The 19357-nt window shown below is 39.8% G+C and overlaps 1 long non-coding RNA gene across 1 annotated transcript in view; it reads left to right on the forward strand.

Annotated features, from left to right (window-relative positions):
* Positions 1-39: 39 nt before the first annotated feature.
* The window catches only part of LOC132483331 (uncharacterized), a 35742-nt gene continuing 16424 nt past the window's right edge, over positions 40-19357 (forward strand). The window contains exons 1-2 of the long non-coding RNA XR_009531062.1: positions 40-163; positions 2264-2404. This is a non-coding gene — a long non-coding RNA (uncharacterized LOC132483331). The remainder of the gene's footprint in view (positions 164-2263; positions 2405-19357) is intronic.

The raw sequence follows: 19357 nt of genomic DNA on the forward strand, positions 1-19357 counted from the left end.
GCCTCCGCCCCGTCTGCGACGCTACGTTCCCCGGTCCACGTCGGGTTCCTAACCGGAGCCGGGGCCCTGGAAAGGCAAGGGGCCTGAGAGGGGCCGGGCCTACCCCTATGCGCCGCAGGGACCCCGGAATGGACCTGACGTTGGACTGAGCACTGACCTTAGAGTGAGTGGAGGCTGGGCCTGTAATGTAAAAAGGCCTTGGCAGCAGCACCATAGGGCGGTAGCGCATTTGCTTCGTGGACAGTCTCCTGTGTTGTAGTTTTAAGTCCCTGCATTCCAACACCCCCACCCCACCCCACCCCCGGGATTTACTCACAATAAGGGAGCACTAGTGGCCTGGGGTGAGCTAACATCTTGAGAGTTTTCCTGGTCTGTATTCTAGAGCTTCGAAACTACCAGATAAAATTGAACAGGGATGAAATTGCTACCCATGACCTGAGAATTGAATGTTGTTTCCAGGATTTGGAGTCCAAGGGATGAGTTGTCAATAATCTAATATTTCTGAGTGGCTTCACATTTTAAAAAGGTGAAATTCACACAACATAAAATTAACCATTTTAAAGTGTGCAATTCAATGGCATTTAGTACATTCACGGCATGGTACAATCCCAGCCACCTCTATCTAATTCTGAAACATTTCCATCACTCCAAAATAAAACCTCCTACCCATTTAAACGTTTCTTCACATCTCCTTCTCCCCTCAGTCCCTGGCAACCTATTTACCTATTTTGGATATTTCATATAAATGGAATCATAACAATATGTGACCTTTTGTATCTGGCTTCTTTCACTTAGTATAAATGTTTTCAAGATTCATCCACATTGTGGCATGTATCAGCACTTCATTCCTTTTTATGGCTGAATAATATTCCATTGCATGTATAAACCACAATTTGTTTATCTGTTCATCCACGGATGGGCCTTTGTGCTGTTTCCACCTTTTGGCTATTGTCAGTAGCACTGCTATAGACATGTGTGTACATATATTTGTCTGAATACCTGTTTTCAGTTCTTTGGGGTACATACCTAGGAGTTGAATTGCTAGATCATATGGAAATAATATTTTTAACTTTTTGAGGAACTATCAAACTGTTTTTCATGAGCCTGAACCATTTTACACTCCTACCAACAAGGAACAGAGGGTTCCAATTTCTCCACATTCTCCATCACTTGTTATTTTCCATTAAATTTTAAAATTATTATTTATTGCCTTCCTAATGGGTATGAAGGTTTTGGTTTGGATCTCCCTGTTAACTAGTGATGTTGAGTGTCTTTCCTGTGCTTGTTGACCATTTGTATATCTTCAGAGAAATGTCTACTCAAGTCCTTTGCCCATTTCTAATTGGGTTATCTTTTTGTTGTTGTAAGTGGTTCTTTATATATTCTGGATATCAGACCCCATCAGATATATGATTTGCAAATATTTTCTCCCATTTTGTAGGTTGTCTTTTCACTTTCTGATAATATCCTTTAATGCATACATGGCTTTAATTTTGGTGAAGTCCAGTTTATCAATTTTTTCTTTTATTGCTTGTGAATTTGGTGTCATAGTCAAGAATCTATTGTCAAATCCAAAGTCATGAAGATTTACCTCTATGTTTTCTTCTAAGAGTGTTATGGTTTTAGCACTTACATTTAGATTGTTGATACATTTTGAGTTAATTATTGTATATGGTGTGAGGTCTGGGTCCAGCTTCATTCTTTGGCATGTGGTTATCCAGTTGTCCCAGCACCATTGGTTGCAAAGACTGTTCTTTCCCTAAGTGAATGGTCTTGGCCCCCTTGTCAAAAATCATTGGGCTATAGATAAATGGGAAAAACCAAAATTTAAAAAGAGCTATTTAAATGAAAATAAATCCAAGATGGAAATGGGGCAGGTCAGCATTTTGACAGACAAAATAATGATCCAAATAATGGCCTGTGATAAATTAGAGAAATGAATTACAAGTAACAGAAACAATGATTAAATAATAGGTTCTTTAAAATCCTTGAGGGTCACAGACTCAACTCTAACTGATGTATGAGTCACCTCTGCAGAATCCCCAAGAAAGGACTGCCCAGCCAGGTTTGTCGTTGTTTTGGGAACTTTCTGTACTGTACTTTATTGAGAGGTTGAATTTCAGCCTTTAATGTGGAGCATAAAGACTTGTAAAATGAGTTTAGGAAGTATTCCCTCTTCTATTTTTTGGTAGAGTGGTTTGTGTGTGTGTGTGTGTGTGTGTGGTACGCGGGCCTCTCACTGTTGTGGCCTCTCCTGTTGCAGAGCACAGGCTCCGGACGCGCAGGCTCAGCGGCCATAGCTCACGGGCCCAGCCGCTCCACGGCATGTGGACTCTTCCTGGACCGGGGCACGAACCCATGTCTCCTGCATCAGCAAGCGGACTCTCAACCACTGCGCCACCAGGTAGAGCTTGAGAAGGATTGGTGTTAATTCTTCTTTAAAAGTTTTGTAGAATTCGCCCAGAGAAGCCATCTGATCCTGGCTTTGAAGAGATTTTTGATCACTGATTCGATCTCTTACTGCTGATTCAGTCTCTTCACTTTTCATAGGTTTGTTCAGATTTCCTATTTCTTCTTGAGTCAGTTTTGGTAATTTGTGTATTTCTAGGAATTTGCCCATTTTCTGTAGATTATCTAATTTGTTGGTGTATAATTGTTCATAGTATGCCCTTATAATTCTTTTTTTTTCTTCAAGGGTCATAATGATGTCCCCACTGTCATTCTGATTTTAATTATTTAATTATACCTTTTCTCTTTTTTATCAGTCTAGCTAAAAGTTTGTCAATTTTATTGAGCTTTTCAGTTTTTTCATTTTAGTTATTGTAGATTTCACCTCCAGAATTATTTCTGTTTGGTTCCTTTTTATAATTTCTGTCTCTTTGTTGATATCTTCTATTCGTTTATACATTGATTGTTCTCTGGTTTCCTTTAGTTCTATGTCCACAGTTTCCTTGAGCTATTTGAGCATATTTAAGACAATTCATTTAAAGTCTTTGTCTTAGCAAGTCCAATTTCTGGGCTTCCTCGGAGATGGTTTCTGCCAAATTCTTTTTCCTGTGTATGAGTCATACTTTTTCTTTGTATGCCTTGTAATTTTTTGTTGACAACTAGACAATTTGAGTATTGTGGCAGCTCTGGAAATCAGATTCTGTACCCCTTGGCAAGGTTTGCCATTATTGCTTGTTAAGGGTTATAATCATCCATTTGTTTAGTGACATTTCCAAACTATTTTTGCAGACTGTATTCCTTTTTTTAATTTAATTTTTATTTTATATTGGGGTATAGTTGATTTACAATGTTGTGTTAGTTTCAGGTGTACAGCAAAGTGATTCAGTGATACATATACATATATCCACTCTTTTTCAGATTCTTTTCCCATATAGGTTATTAAAAAATATTGAGTATAGTTCCCTGTGCTATACAGTAGGTCCTTGTTGATTATCTATTTTATATATAGTAGTGTGTATCTGTTCATCTCAAACTCCTAATTTATCCCCTTTCCCCTTTGGTAACCTTAAGTTTGTTTTCGAAGTCTGTGAGTCTGTTTCTGTTTTGTAAATACGCTCATTTGTAACATCTTTTAAAATTCCACATATCAGTGATATCATATGATATTTGTCTTTCTCTGTCTGACTGACTTCACTTAGTATGATAACCTCTAGGTCCATACATGTTGCTGCAAATGGCATTATTTCATTCTTTTTTATGGCTGAGTAATATTCTATTGTATATATGTACCACATCTTCTTTATCCATTCCTCTGTCGATGGACATTTAGGTTGCTTCCATGTGCAGACTATATTCCAATCATGTGTAGTCACTGAGGTCTCTGTTCCATTACCTCATTGGTCAGCCACTGACTTGACACAGATTTCCTTAAATGCCTGGAGTTCCCCCCCACACCACCCCAAATTAGAAGAAACCTCTCCTGGTCTTTATAGATTGGCCCTGAGCTGGGTACTGCTGCTGCACTTAACCAGGCCACCTGCAACTCTGCCTTAGTATTTATTTCCTGCTTGCATGGAAGATCAGCCAAAAGTGCAAGCCTAGGGTCCTCTCAGGTCTTTTCTGAGCATGTGTCTGGCCCTGGACATGTGTGTTGTAGTCTGGATTCCCTGATATAAGAAGTAGCCCTTCAAAGCCCTTATTCTTCCAGTATCTTCCTCCTCAGCCTTCCCCTTTCCAGGCTTTTTGGTTTGTCTGCTGCTTAACCCCATCTGCCGCCCCTTGCCCCAGACAACTATGGGTACTGTATGTCTTTAAATCCTTTCAAAAGACGCTACCTGGGAAGCTGCTCCAGTCTGAGAGGGGTGAAGCAAATGTCAACCTCTGCACCCTCACGGAACTGCCAGCTGGGCCAAAATGTACAGCCACATTTTTGAGAACAAGGTCTGTATTGCCCACCCTGGCATCAGCAAGCCACAGCAGGGATTCAGGCTGTTGTCCCCCTGGCTGCTGCTGGGCTGGGGAATGGGAGATGGTGGGTGGGTAAGCAAAAATGCTGCAACAGTTTCGTAGTGAAATAGCAGCTTCTTTCTTCATGAGTCACTCCCCTGGTTGCTCTAAGTTTTTTCTTATTAGATTCCAGAGTTCCAGAAAAGCTGATTCTGTCAGATTTTATCAGCTTAATGGTTGCTTAAGTGGAGGTACTGATTCTTGGAGCTCCTGGTCTGCCATTTTCCATGACAGCACTCCTAAGTAGCCTCACTTTTACCACTGAACACCATTGACTGAAAAATTTTCTCCTTGATGCCGTGCTCGCCTTATTTCTCTCCATGGTGGATTTCACCTCCTCTGCCCATTGTTGTTTCCAGGTGTCACTGGAGTTCTGTTCTCACTGTGCACACTCTTTTTGGGGAATCCACCCATGACCTAAGCTGCCACCTCTATGTTGATGAATCTCCAATTTAGTCCTCTCCCCAGAGCCCCAGACATGTGGACCACTACTCATGGACCGCTCCACTCAGAAATCCCACAGATCACTCGAGGTGAAGCCGTGTGAGTAAGTTCTGGCTAATGGGATGGAAGGAGAAGAGGTACATCCTTACTCTTATTCTTCTTGCTCTCTGGAACGTGGAGGTGATAACCAGAGCTCAAGCAGCCATCTTGGACCATGACGACCATGAGGAGGGAGGTCTGTCTTTGATGATTGTGGAGCCACTAGCTTAGAATTGCTTACCTCCTTACACTGTCTCAGGGAGGGAAAAGCAATTTTATCTTGTTCAACAGGCCATTGTTATTTTGTGACTCCCTCACATGAAACTAAACCAAAGCTTGCTTAATGCACAAGACTGTTCCATCCCTATTCCCCTTACACCATTGCTCCACTGGCTGTACTAAGCTACACGCAGCTCTCTCTGCTAGCATTCCTTTGCACAGCATCTATTGTAGACATCTATTTCTCCCTCACTTCCTGTGAGCATCTCTAGAGCAGAACCTATACATTTCTTGGATTCCTGACATGTCAACTTTTTTAAGGCAAGAAAAAGAGGAATAGGGAATGGACAGTTCTTGGATCCCATTTATATGTGCTTTACATTTTATTTGTCTTAACTTGAACTATTAGAACAACTCTGAAGGGGTGGAACATTATTATTGCTCTTTTATATACGGGGAAATGGAAGTCAACAAAGACAAAGCTGTTTCCCAAATATACATGGATAACGAGGGGCAGAATTATGTGTAGACCTCAAGTCTGTCTGACCTGATGCAGCAGCCCTCTTTAGCCCACTTAAAAGGTTCCATGTCAGTGCATCGGCTGGGCTGTGGCTGAGTAATCTTTGATGAATTAATTCCCTTCATGGTTCTCCTTTGAGATTGTCATTCTCAGCTGCTTTTCACATGCTGGTTTGTGAAGGATGAGTAAGCACCTTCCTGAACCTGACCTCAGTTCCAGAAAGGGTGGCCTCTGCTTCAGGTTTTGGTGTGCAGGGGATTTTAAGTTTCCTCAAAAAATTAAAACTAGAACTACCATATGATCCAGCAAATCCACTCCTAGGTATTTATCCAAAGAAAATGAAAACACTACCCTGAAAAGATATATGCACCCCTATGTTCATTGTAGCATTGTTTACAATAGCCAAGATAGGGAAGCAACCTAAGTGTAAATAATTTTTAATTTTTTGAGCAACCTCCATACTGTTTTCCATAGTGGCTGCACCAATGTACATTGCTACCACCAGTGCACAAGGGTTCCCTTTTCTCCACATCCTTGCCAACCCTTGTTATTTCTTCTCTTTTTGATAACAGCCATTCTGACAGGTGTGAGGTGATATCTCATTGTGGTTTTGATTTGCCTTTCCCTGATGATTAGTGATGTTGAACATCTTTTCATGTGTGTTGGTCATCTGTATATCTTCTTTGGAAAAATGTCTATTTAACTCCTCTGCCCATTTTTTAATTGGGTTATTCGTTTTTCTGATGTTGAGTTGTATATTTTGGATATATTATATTTGTATATTTTGGATATTAACTCCTTATCAGATGTATTATTTGCAAATACCTTCTCCCATTCAGTAGGCAGCCTTTTCATTTTGTTGATGGTTTCCTTTGTCATACAAAAGCTTTTTAGTTTGATGTAGTGCTATTTGTGCTTTTGTTTCCCTTGCCTGAATAGATAGATCCAAAAAAGTATGCTAAGACCAGTGTCAAAGAGCCTACTGCCTGTTTTCTTCTAGGAGTTTTATGGTTTCATAAAACCTATGGTTTAGGTCTTACATTTAAGACTTTAATGCATTTTGAGTTTATTTTTGTGTATAGTGTGAGAAAGTGTTCCAGTCTGATTCTTTTGCAAGTGGCTGTCCAGTTTTCCCAACACCATTTATTGACAAGGCTGTCTTTCCCCCACTGTTTATTCTTGCCTCCTTTGTCATAGATAAATTGACATATAAGGGTGGGTTTATTTCTGGGTTCTCTATTCTGTTCCATTGATCTATGTGTCTGTGCCAGTATCATACTGTTTTGATGACTGTAGCTTTATAACATAGTTTGAAACCAGGGATTGTGATAACCTCCAGCTTTGTTCTTCTTTCTCAAGATTGTTTTGGCTATTCAGGATCTTTTGTGTTTCCATACGAATTTTAGAATTAGTTGTTCTAGTTCTGTGAAAAATACCATGGATATTTTGATAGGGATTGAATGGACTCTGTAGATTGCCTTGGGGCATATGGGCATTTTAACAATATTAATTCTTCCAAACCATGACCATGTTATATCTTTCCATTTGTCTTTGTCATCTTCAGTTTCTTTCATCAGTGTCTTATAGTTTTCCAAGTATAGGTCTTTTACCTCCTTGGTTAGATTTATTCCTGGGTATTTTATTCTTTTTGATGCAATTGTAGATGGATTGTTTTCTTAACACATTATTGACCAGAGATGTATTAATCCGTTTTTAGAGAGTGATACAACTAACATCACCATGCAAAGTTGTTAGAACTTAAAATTGATTGAGGGTTCATTATAGAACTCATGATTGTCATTATCATTCATATTTTGCTCCGTTAGGTTTTTTTTTTTTTTTTTTTTCGGTACGCGGGCCTCTCACTGTTGTGGCCTCTCCCGTTGTGGAGCACAGGCTCCGGACGCGCAGGCTCAGCGGCCATGGCTCACGGGCCCAGCCGCTCCGCGGCATGTGGGATCTTCCTGGACCAGGGCACGAACCCGTGTCCCCTGCATTGGCAGGCGGACTCTCAACTACTGCACCACCAGGGAAGCCCTACGTTAGGTTTTTGTTCCAACCTTGTGTATATTATAAATATAAAATGTTCTAAAATGACGCATCACAAAAGTTTGAGTGAAGAATAATTTTTCGGCAAATTTTATGCAGATACTTTCTCTGATTGTCCGAGTAACATATATACTAGTGTCTCAGAAGATGATAGCTCTTCAGAATATAGTTCTGATTCAGACGATGTGAATATTAGACTAGAAAAAGACAAAAAACCTTAGTAATTGATTCTGATACAGAAAGTGAAAATGAAACTCATGGTGCTGGAGAATGTTCCTTTGCTTCTATAGAAGAGTGAATTGAAGACAACATTTCATGAAAATTAGAAGACTTTACAGGTGTGTCAGGTGTAACTATTGAATGTAATAAACCCTCAAAGTGTTAGTGAAATAACATAATTGATTTTTGGCTGGCCAAAATAAAAATCACTGGCCATAGGCATTAGTTTCTGCAAAAATCCCCCAGTCAATAATGAGTTAATTTTATTTTTATTTTCTGATAGTTCATTGTTAGTGTATAGAAATACAACAGCTTTCCGTATATTAATTGTGTATCCTGCAACTTCACTAAATTTATTTCTTAGTTCTAATAGTTTTTTGGTTGATGTTTTTAGGATTTTCTATATATAGTATCATGTCATCCAAAAACAGTAACAGTTTTACTTCTTCCTTTCCAATTTGGATTCCTTTTATTTATTTTTCTTGTCTGATTGCTGTGGCTAGGACTTCCAGTACTATGTTGAATAAAAGTGGTAAGAGTGGGCATCCTTGTCTTGTTTCTGATTTTAGAGAAACACTTTCAGCTTTTCACCCTTGAGTATAATGTTGGCTGCTAGTTTGTCATATATAGCCTTTATTATGTTGAGGTATATTCCCTCTATAACTGCTTTATTGAGAGTTTTTATCATAAAGGGGTGTTGGATTTTGTCAAAAGCTTTTTCTGCATCTATTGAGATGATACTGTGATTTTTATTCTTCATTTTGTTAATGTGGCGTATCACATTATTGAGTTGTAGATAATGAACCATCCTTGCATCCCTGGGATAAACCCCACTTGATCGTGGTGTATGTATGATCCCTTTAATGTATTGTTGAATTTGGTTTGCTAATATTTCCTTAAGGACTTTTGCATCTGTGTTCATCAGTGATATTAGCCTGTAATTTTCTTTTATTGTGGTGTCTTTGTCTGCTTTCAGGTAAATGCTGGTTTCGTAAAATGAGTTTGGGAACATTCTTTCCTCTTCAGTTTTTTGGAATAGTTTGACATTAATAGTTTGGTATTAATTCTTTAAATATTTGGTAGAATTCATCTGTGAAGCAGTCTGGTCCTGGACTTTTGTTTGTCGGGAGTTTTTTTTTTTTTAATTACTGATTCAATTTCATTACTGGTAATTAGTCTGTTCATATTTTCTATTTCTTTCTGATTCAGTCTTGGGAGATTTTATGTTTCTAGGAATGTATCCATTTCTTCTAGGTTGTCCATTTTATTGGCATATAATTTTTCACAGTAATCTCATGAGTTTTTGCATTTCTGTGGTGTCAGTTGTAACTTCTCTTTCATTTCTGATTTTATTGATTAGGGTCCTCAATCTGTTTTTCTTGATGAGTCTGGCTAAAGGTTTATCAATTTTGTTTGTTTTTTCAAAGAACCAGCTCTTAGTTTCATTAATCTTTTGTGGGTTTTTTTTATTTTTGGGTTTTTTTTTTTTTTGCAGTACGAGGGCCTCTCACTGTTGTGGCCTCTCCCGTTGTGGAGCACAGGCTCCGGACGTGCAGGCTCAGCGGCCACAGTTCACGGGCCCAGCTGCTCCGCAGCATGTGGGATCTTCCCGGACTGGGGCACGAACCTGTGTCCCCTGCATCGGCAGGCGGACTCTCAACCACTGCGCCACCAGGGAAGCCCTTTTCTTTTGTTTTTTAAGTGTCTATTTCATTTCTTTCTACTCTGACCTTGACGATTTCTTTCCTTCTGCTAACTTTGGGCTTTGTGTGTTCTTTTTTCTAGTTTTTCAGGCATAAGTTTAGTTGTTTATTTGAGATCTTTCTTATTCCCTGAGGTAGGCTTGTATCGCTATAAACTTCTCTCTCAAGGCTGCTTTTGCTGTGTTCCATAGGTTTTGTATTGTTGTGTTTACAAGTCTGGAACAGTTTCTTTGCCTCCCCTTTGAGCCATGCAAAGCCACTTTCCATGATACACCATGTTTGGATAGTCTCACCCGTAGGGTTTCCGGACAGAGCCAATCTGCCAGCTATGAAACCCAGCCATGGGCCAGTTGCTGGCAACACATCTTCAGTATTGCCAGTCATGGGTGACACTGTGGACAGAAGGGATGCTTGAAGGATACCCTGAAACAGCTCTTGCCAGTATGTCTAGAAATTGCCAGCAATTGCCTGAAAGATTATGTCGATTCACGTAATGACTCACATTTACATCATTTTCACTGCATGATAGCTAGGATGGCTCATCTCTCCTCAGAGGATGTTTGTATTATTATTATTATTATTATTATTATTATTATTATTATTATTATTTGGCTGCACCATGCAGCTTGCGGGGTCTTATTTCCCTGAACCAGAGATTGAACCTGGGACCCTGGCAGTGAGAGCACCGAGTCCTAACCACTGGACCACCAGGGAATTCCCAGTGTTTGTGTTATTTTAAAGGAGTTCCTGTGATGTCTGCTTTTACCATTTCAATAATTTAAGCTAGACATTTTCTAACTTTTTGGTTTTGCTACCCCTTTATGCTCTCAAAACTGAGGGCTCCAAAAAGCTTTTGTTTATGTGGACTATATCAATATTTACGGTATTAGAAATTAAAACTGAGGAATTTAAAAAATTTATTCATTTTAAAGTAATAACAACCAATGACATATTAACATAACATTTTAATGAAAAATAACTATGTTACCCAAAAAATTTAGCGAGAAAAGTGGCACTGTTTTACATTTGTGGTAGGTAGAATAATGTCCCCCAAAGAAGTCTATACCCTATTCCCTAGAACCTGTGAATATGTTACTTTAAATGGCAAAAGGGACTTTGTAAATGTGACTAGGGTTAAGGACCCTGAGATGGGGAGTTTTCCTGGATTGTCCAGGTGGGCTTAGTCGCAAGAATCCTTAAAAGTGCAGAACCTTTCCTGGCTGTGGTCGGAAGGAGATGCAACAACTAAAGAAGAGTCAGAGGGAAATGCAGTGTTGCTGGCTTTGAATATAGAGGAAAGAGACCTCAAGCCAAAGAAAGAGCATGGCCTCTACAAGTTGGAAAAGGCAAGGAGACACGTTGTCCATTAGAGCCTCAAAAAAGGAGCTCAGGGGCCTCCCTGGTGGCGCAAGTGGTTGAGAGTCCGCCTGCCGATGCAGGGGATACGGGTTCGTGCCCCGGTCTGGGAGGATCCCATATGCCGCGGAGTGGCTGGGCCCGTGAGCCATGGCCGCTGAGCCTACGCGTCCGGAGCCTGCGCGTCCGGAGCCTGCGCATCCGGAGCCTGTGCTCCGCAACGGGGGAGGCCACAACAGTGAGAGGCCCGCATACCGCAAAAAAAAAAAAAAAAAAAAAGGAGCTCAGCCCTGTAACACCTGTTAGTCCCGTAAGACGTGTGTTGGACTTCTGCCCTACAGAACAGTAGGGTAATAAGCATGTGTTACTAAGCCACTAAGTTTGTGGTAATTTTTTATAACAGCAAGAGAAAACTAATACAACATTTTTGCAAATTTCTTTAATGTCTGGCTTATAAGAAGACAACTGGATCCTCACATCTGCTTCTGCATTCAATCTTTTGTGATATGCCGCTTTGGTGGAAGTATACGAAGAAAATTTGACCTTGTATAGATTTAAAGTTGGAAAACGTAAGAGTGTTTCAATAGCCTTCTCAGATCATTGTGGATTATTCTGATACTATGCTAAATTTAACAATTGTAATTTCTTATAGTTGCACCGTGGAGTCTGAAATGATATCAATAACTTTTCATATCTGTTATATTAAAATCCATTGATCTCTCTTGAACTTTAATGGATCCTTTTACCCATGCATGATTTTATAACATCATGTATTGACCATTTAGAAAAACATTGGTTCACTGATTATTCAGATCTTCCAAATGTTAACACACTTCATTTTACAATATAAACAACACACATTTTTAATATCACCACCAATCTCATCCGAAAAATCTTTAGGTGCTGGGAAGCTATTAAAGTCACTATGGCAGATACAAGTTTTCTAGAATTCTCGTTTTCACTTGAAAGCTTAAATTTTGTCATTAGCAACACATACCATCAGTATCTTCCTATGACTTGTTTCCCTTGAAATGATAGGCTCACTTTGTTCATTTTCAAGAAAATGTCTGCCAGGTACACAAGTCTGAATAACTTTCCATTGTCCATCATACGTCCAAGCAAAAATGATGTCCTCTAGAAAAGCAGCTAGTGCAGCTTACGTGTAAGTGTAATCCCATGAGTGCTTTTCCTAGAGACAACCAAGACACTTCAGATTGTAGCAGAAATGCTTGACGCCTGCTTCCCATTTCACTACACAGAACGTTAAACAGATTATAAATCAAGGGTAGAGATTAAATAAAATTGATAACCTTTACTGATTACTTTTGTACGTTCTCAGTTGAATCTGGCACTTTTAAAAAGTCACTAATTTGTGGCAGTGACTGACGTAATGACTACCAGTAAGTACCGTTCGGTGCTGCTGAGTTCTTCTACCCTCCGACACCAGAAGTTTTACCTGCCATTGCTTTTGTTCCATCAGTGCACATGTCAACATAGTGAGGAAGAATAATAATAACATCTTAGTATTAGTATGAAAACCATATTGCCCACACATACCCTAGGGGTCTGCAGATCGCACTTGGGGAACCACCCATTGAAGCCGTTTTCTCTCAGGGCTCCACCTTCGTTCAATATTTCTATGGCATGAAGCGGATGGGCGCAGCATTTTGGTGTTTGTTTCTTTAAACCCTTTCAAGGATGTGCATATCACCTTGTTGTTTTTCTTACAAGATTTATGAAATTAAATTATACTTTGTAGACAACTCGGCAAACATTTTTTTTAATAGCCTGGCTTCCACTTTCTTATTTTCTTTAGTTGTGTGTACCACTCTACACGTGTTGGTTTAGGAAGGAAAATAGTAGCTATCCAATAGTCATGTCCACTGAGTGAGGAATTACTGTACTGAACGTGGAGGGAAAAGGTGTGATGCATGTTAAGGTAATCAAACAAGGAGGCCATTAGACTGAATTGGCTCTAATGCCTTGGTGCCTCACGCAAACAAACCAAAACCTAAGCCAGAGTTGATGCACTTGAACCAGAGAAAATGAAACTTAAGAACCCCCAACCACAAACAGCCAACTAGGCTTTCCCATATAAGGCAACTAACTGCTTAAGCTGTGGCCAATCAAATAATTTCCTTGCTTTGCTTCTTCTCTGTAAAACCCCTCCCCTAGCTCCTGTCAGTGAGAGCTCCTAATCACCTTTGGTTTGGTGCTGCCCAATTAAATTAATGTGGACTCAAATAAACTCTTAAAAAAAAAAAAAGTTAATGTGCCTCAGCTTATCTTTTAACATGCATATGTCTGGACAATATTTAGTTTCATTACACTTTGTTTTCCTCCACACCTAAATCATATGGTAATGTTGGATTGTGATATGCTAATCAACACTCATCATTTTCTCTGGCTTTACAAGGTTTATTTCTATGGTAAAGCAATACATATTCATTAAAGAAAAATTTTTAATTCTAAGTAGTAAAAAGGAGAAGACAGTAATGAATAGTCCCACCTCCCAGTGATGATGGATGATAACATTTTGGTGCATTTCCTTCCAATCTTTTTTAAAAATACATTATGTAAACCTTTTTTTTTTTTTTTTTTTTTTGCAGTACACAGGCCTCTCACTGTTGTGGCCTTTCCCGTTGCGGAGCACAGGCTCCGGACGCACAGGCCCAGCGGCCACGGCCCATGGGCCCAGCCGCTCTGCGGCATGTGGGATCCTCCTGGACCGGGGCACGAACCCGTGTCCCCTGCATCGGCAGGCGGACTCTCAACCACTGCGCCACCAGGGAAGTGCTATGTGAACCATTTTATAGCCCACTTTTTTTCCCTTAACGTTGCATTATATTCATGTATTACTATGTAGTTTTCATAAACATTATTTGAAATAGTGGGACAATATTCCAGTTAATAGATACACCACACTATGTTTAACCATTCACTTACTGTTGTACTTTTTAGATTATTTCCAATTTAAAAAATTTTAGGGCATAGATTTCTTTGTATTTAGAATTATTTCCTTTAGGATTAATCTGCATAAATAAAATTATTGGGGCTTTTGAAGAATATTATGAAATTGCTTTTCAAAAGATTTACATTAAGGTTTGCTCCCCTCCAGCAAAGTGTGAGACTGTCTCTTCCCTCTACCCTGGCTATTTTTAGAAATTACCATTTTTATAAAATTGTTTGCTAATTGTTTTGAACTTTATTTATTTTTTATACAGCAGGTTCTTATTAGTTATCTATTTTATACCTATTAGTGTATATATGTCAATCCCAATCTCCCAATTCATCACACCACCACACCACCACTTTCCCCCCTTGGTGTCCCTACGTTTGTTCTCTACATCTGTGTCTCTGTTTCTGCCTTGCAAACCGGTTCATCTGTACCATTTTTCTAGATTCCACATATATACATTAATATACAATATTTGTTTTTCTCTTTCTGACTGACTTCACTCTGTACGACAGTCTCTAGGTCCACCCACATCTCTACAAATGATCCAATTTCTTTCCTTTTTATGGCTGAGTAATATTCCACTGTATATATGTACCACATCTTCTTTATCCATTTGTCTCTCGATGGGCATGTAGGTTGCTTCCATGACCTGGCTATTGTAAATGGTGCTGCAGTGAACATTGGGGTTCATGTGTATTTTTGAATTATGGTTTTCTCTGGGTATATGCCCAGTAGTGGGATTGCTGGGTCTTATGGTAATTCTAAGTTTAGTTTTTTAAGGAACCTCCATACTGTTCTCCATAGTGGCTATATCCCCACCAAAAGTGCAAGAGGGTTCCCTTTTCTCCACACCCTCTCCAGCATTTGTTGTTTGTAGATTTTCTGATGATGCCCATTCTAACCACTGTGAGGTGATACCTCATTGTGGTTTTGATTTGCATTTCTCTAATAATTAGTGATGTTGAGCAGCTTTTCATGTGCCTCTTGGCCATCTGTATATCTTCTTTGGAGAAATGTCTATTTAGATCTTCTGCCCTTTTTTTTTTTTTTTTTGCGGTATGCGGGCCTCTCACTGTCGTGGCCTCCCCCGTTGCGGAGCACAGGCTCCGGACGCGCAGGCTCCGGACGCGCAGGCTCCGGACGCGCAGGCTCAGCGGCCATGGCTCACGGGCCCAGCCGCTCCGCGGCATATGGGATCCTCCCAGACCGGGGCACGAACCCGTATCCCCTGCATCGGCAGGCGGACTCTCAACCACTTGCGCCACCAGGGAGGCCCCCTTCTGCCCTTTTTTTAAACATTTTTATTGGAGTATAATTGCTTTACAATGGTGTGTTAGTTTCTGCTTTATAACAAAGTGAATCAGTTATACATATACATATATCCCCATATCTCTTCCCTCTTGCATCTCCCTCCCTCCCACCCTTCTAGCTGGTCACAAAGCACCGAGCTGATCTCCCTGTGCTATGCGACTGCTTCCCACTAGGTACCTATTTTACATTTGGTAGTGTATATATGTCCATATATACACTTTGTCCCAGCTTACCCTTCCCCCTCCCCGTGTCCTCAAGTCCATTCTCTAGTAGGTCTGTATCTTTATTCCCATCTTGCCCCTAGGTTCTTCATGACCTTTTTTTTTTTTAGATTCAATATATATGTGTTAGCATACGGTATTTGTTTTTTCTTTCTGACTTACTTCACTCTGTATGACAGACTCTAGGTCCATCCACCTCACTACAAATAACTCAATTTCATTTCTTTTTATGGCTGAGTAATATTCCATTGTATATATGTGCCACATCTTCTTTATTCATTCATCTGTCAGTGGACACTTAGGTTGCTTCCATGTCCTGGCTATTGTAAATAGAGCTGCAATGAACATTGTGGTACATGACTCTTTTTGAATTATGGTTTTCTCAGGGTATATGCCCAGTAGTGGGATTGCTGGGTCATATGGTAGTTCTATTTTTAGTTTTTTAAGGAACCTCCATACTGTTCTCCATAGTGGCTGTATCAATTTACATTCCCACCAACAGTGCAAGAGGGTTTCCTTTTCTACACACCCTCTCCAGCATTTATTGTTTGTAGATTTTTTGATGAAGGCCATTCTGACCAGTGTGAGATGATATTGCATTGTAGTTTTGATTTGCATTTCTCTAATGATTAATGATGTTGAGCATTCTCTCATATGTTTGTTGGCAATCTGTATATCTTCTTTGGAGAAATGTCTATTTGGGTCTTATGCCCATTTTTGGATTGGGTTGTTTGTTTTTTTGCTATTGAGCTGCATGCGCTGCTTGTAAATTTTGGAGATTAATCCTTTGTCAGTTGCTTCATTTGCAAATATTTTCTCCCATTCTGAACATTGTCTTTTCGTCTTGTTTATGGTTTCCTTCGCTGTGCAAAAGCTTTTAAGTTTCATTAGGTCCCATTTGTTTATTTTTATTTCCATTTCTCTAGGAGGTGGGTCAAAAAGGATCTTGCTGTGATTTATGTCATAGAGTGTTCTGCTTGTGTTTTCCTCTAAGAGTTTGATAGTGTCTGGCCTTACATTTAGGTCTTTAATCCATTTTGAGTTTATTTTTGTGTATTGTGTTAGGGAGTGTTCTAATATCATTCTTTTACATGTAGCTGCCCAGTTTTCCCAGCATCACTTATTGAAGAGACTGTCTTTTCTCCATTGTATATCTTTGCCTCCTTTGTCATAGATTAGTTGACCAAAAGTGTGTGGGTTTATCTCTGGGCTTTCTATCCTGTTCCACTGATCTATATTTCTGTTTTTGTGCCAGTACCATATTGTCTTGATTACTGTAGCTTTGTAGTATAGTTTGAAGTCAGGGAGTCTGATTCCTCCAGCTCCTTTTTTTTCCCTCAAGATTGCTTTGGCTATTCGGGGGCTTTTGTGTCTCCATACAGATTTTAAGATTTTTTTTGTTCTATTTCTGTAAAAAATGCCATTGGTAATTTGTTAGGGATTGCATTGAATCTGTAGATTGCTTTGGGTAGTATAGTCATTTTCACAATGTTGATTCTTCCAACCCAAGAACATGGTATATCTCTCCATCTCTTTGTGTCATCTTTGCTAACTTTTCAAGATTAGAAAAATACAAGAACAACTCCATGTTGTTATAAATTACATTGATTGCTAGGAAGTATGAATCTTTTTCTATATTCATTTACATTTTTTCTTTTGTGAATTGCCTATTGAGTCTTATGTGTATGTATCATTTGGTTTCTCGATGCTTTTCTTAATAATTTATATGAGCTTTTGTAATAAGGATATTGGCCCCATTCAGATATTTTCTATGAATATTTTCTGAGCTAGCACAAAGGATCAGATGAAACTGGACTGATCTGAGGCAGAGATCTTGCCAGTATCAAATGTATGAATATAATAATCAAGAGGCACATGCAAAGCAGGGGGAAGTCTGAGACATCCCCAGTGGTTCCCAGGTCTGTCCTTCCTGCTTGGATATGTGCTCCCTGGCTCACAATAATATATGAAGTTTCTAATGAGGTTTGCAGGGCACCTCACACAGTGGGGAGGGGGGGGGAGTGGCACTTAGGTCACCTAAATTTAGGTCATCTCTATTTTATACCCAATAGTTGTACAACTATAATATTACCCTTTCCAGTCATAAATCCAGAGTCTAGGTCTGTTTATGATAAGCAATTCTAAACCAGAGACACATCATGCTGAAAGAATTTAGTTTATAAGCACTCTCCTCCTAGCAAATATCCAGTTGTCAGTATATTTACAAGGAGATTAGACCAGGTCGTTGGTCTTTCTTTCCCTGGGAATGTCCCCCACTAATCGGAAGAGGAATGGGTCCAAGCCAGCTGCTTAACTTCTTTCTTCCTCATTTCCCAAGGTAGCTGTTTGTATTAAAATTTTTTTTTTCTTGTGGACTCTAGAAGTTCTTAAAAATTGTAGTGTAATTAAAGGGGTTTCTGGTTTCAACAATGACAGAGTAGCTTATATTAGTCTAATCCTCTTACAGACAACAGTTATAAACTCTAGACAAAATATTTTAAAAATACATTATTTTAAGACTCTGGAGAGCAAAGAAAGCAGGCAGAAACTGGAGGATATTTGACTCTTGAGGAGGGAGGTGCACTATGTAAATCCTTCTTTTCTGTGACTTTCCCCTGGAGGCACTGACCAATCTGTAATAGCTTGGGGTGACTAAAAGTCAAGTAGGAAGCCACAGTCAGTCACAGACAGAGTCAAATGTATCCTAAGACACAAAGTTAAGTACCAGAGCATGGAGTTTGAGGCTGGCAGAGTAAATAGAAATTGGGGGAGGCCATCCTGGAAAGAAGGAGCCACAGAGTGGAGAGCCCCCTCCCAAATCTGCATGTAAATTCCCCCCAAAGCCATGGCTGACCCCTGAACTGCATTACTGTATCACCAGAGATGAAAGGCATTTTATAATGATAAAGGAGACAATTCATCAGGAAGATACAACCATCTTAATTATGTCTGTATCTACCAATAGAGGTTCCAAGCTCATGAAACAAAAACTGAGAACTGAAGCAAGAAGTAGAAAAACTCACAATCATGGTTGGAGAGAGCTTAACTGTCCTCTCTTAGGTATTGATAAAACGAGACAAAACACATACACGCATGCACACACGCACACAACAGTAATGATAAAGATCGGAACAACACTGTATTAGTTTCCTATGGCTGCTATAATAAATTACCACAAAGTTAATGGCTAAAAATACAAAATAACTCTCTCACAGTTCTGGAGGTCGGATGTCTGAAATCAATTTCTCTGGCCCCAAATCAAGGTGCCAGTGGGCAGCACTGCCTTTGGAGGCTCTGTTTCCTTGCCTTTTCCAGCTTCCAGAGCTGCATCCTTGGTTTGTAGTCCCTTCCTCCCCCTGAAAAGCCAGAAATGTAGCATTTTCCTTCACATTTCCTTCTTCTCTATAGTCAAATGTCCCTGTGCCTGCTTCTTACAAGGACCACTTGTGATTACATTTAGGGCCCACCTTGGATAACCCATGATAATCTTCTCATCTCAAGATCCTTAACTTAGTCACACATGTAAAGCCCCTTTTGCCCTTGTATAGAAAACCCCCACCACTCCTGTGAGTCTCTCTGCTCTCACATGACCGCCACACTCAGAACACTTCTGACACCAGACGTGTGGGGTTATTCCCCACACCAAGCAATTCTCCACAACACCAGATGGGTGTCTACAGTTTAACTCAGTTCTCACATTATCTACCTGGAGATGGCATTGATCCCACAGGTGAAGGGCTCAGTCCTACAAGACTTCAGATGCCACTCACAAGTAGTTGGTCCCCAGGTTACCCACAACTTCTGTCCAATGTGACAACAGATCAGTGATTCCCATGACCTTCTCCCCCTTGGATTCAATTAC

The sequence above is a fragment of the Mesoplodon densirostris genome, chromosome 2 (assembly GCF_025265405.1).
Source record: "Mesoplodon densirostris isolate mMesDen1 chromosome 2, mMesDen1 primary haplotype, whole genome shotgun sequence".
Classification (NCBI taxonomy): Eukaryota; Metazoa; Chordata; class Mammalia; order Artiodactyla; family Ziphiidae; genus Mesoplodon; species Mesoplodon densirostris.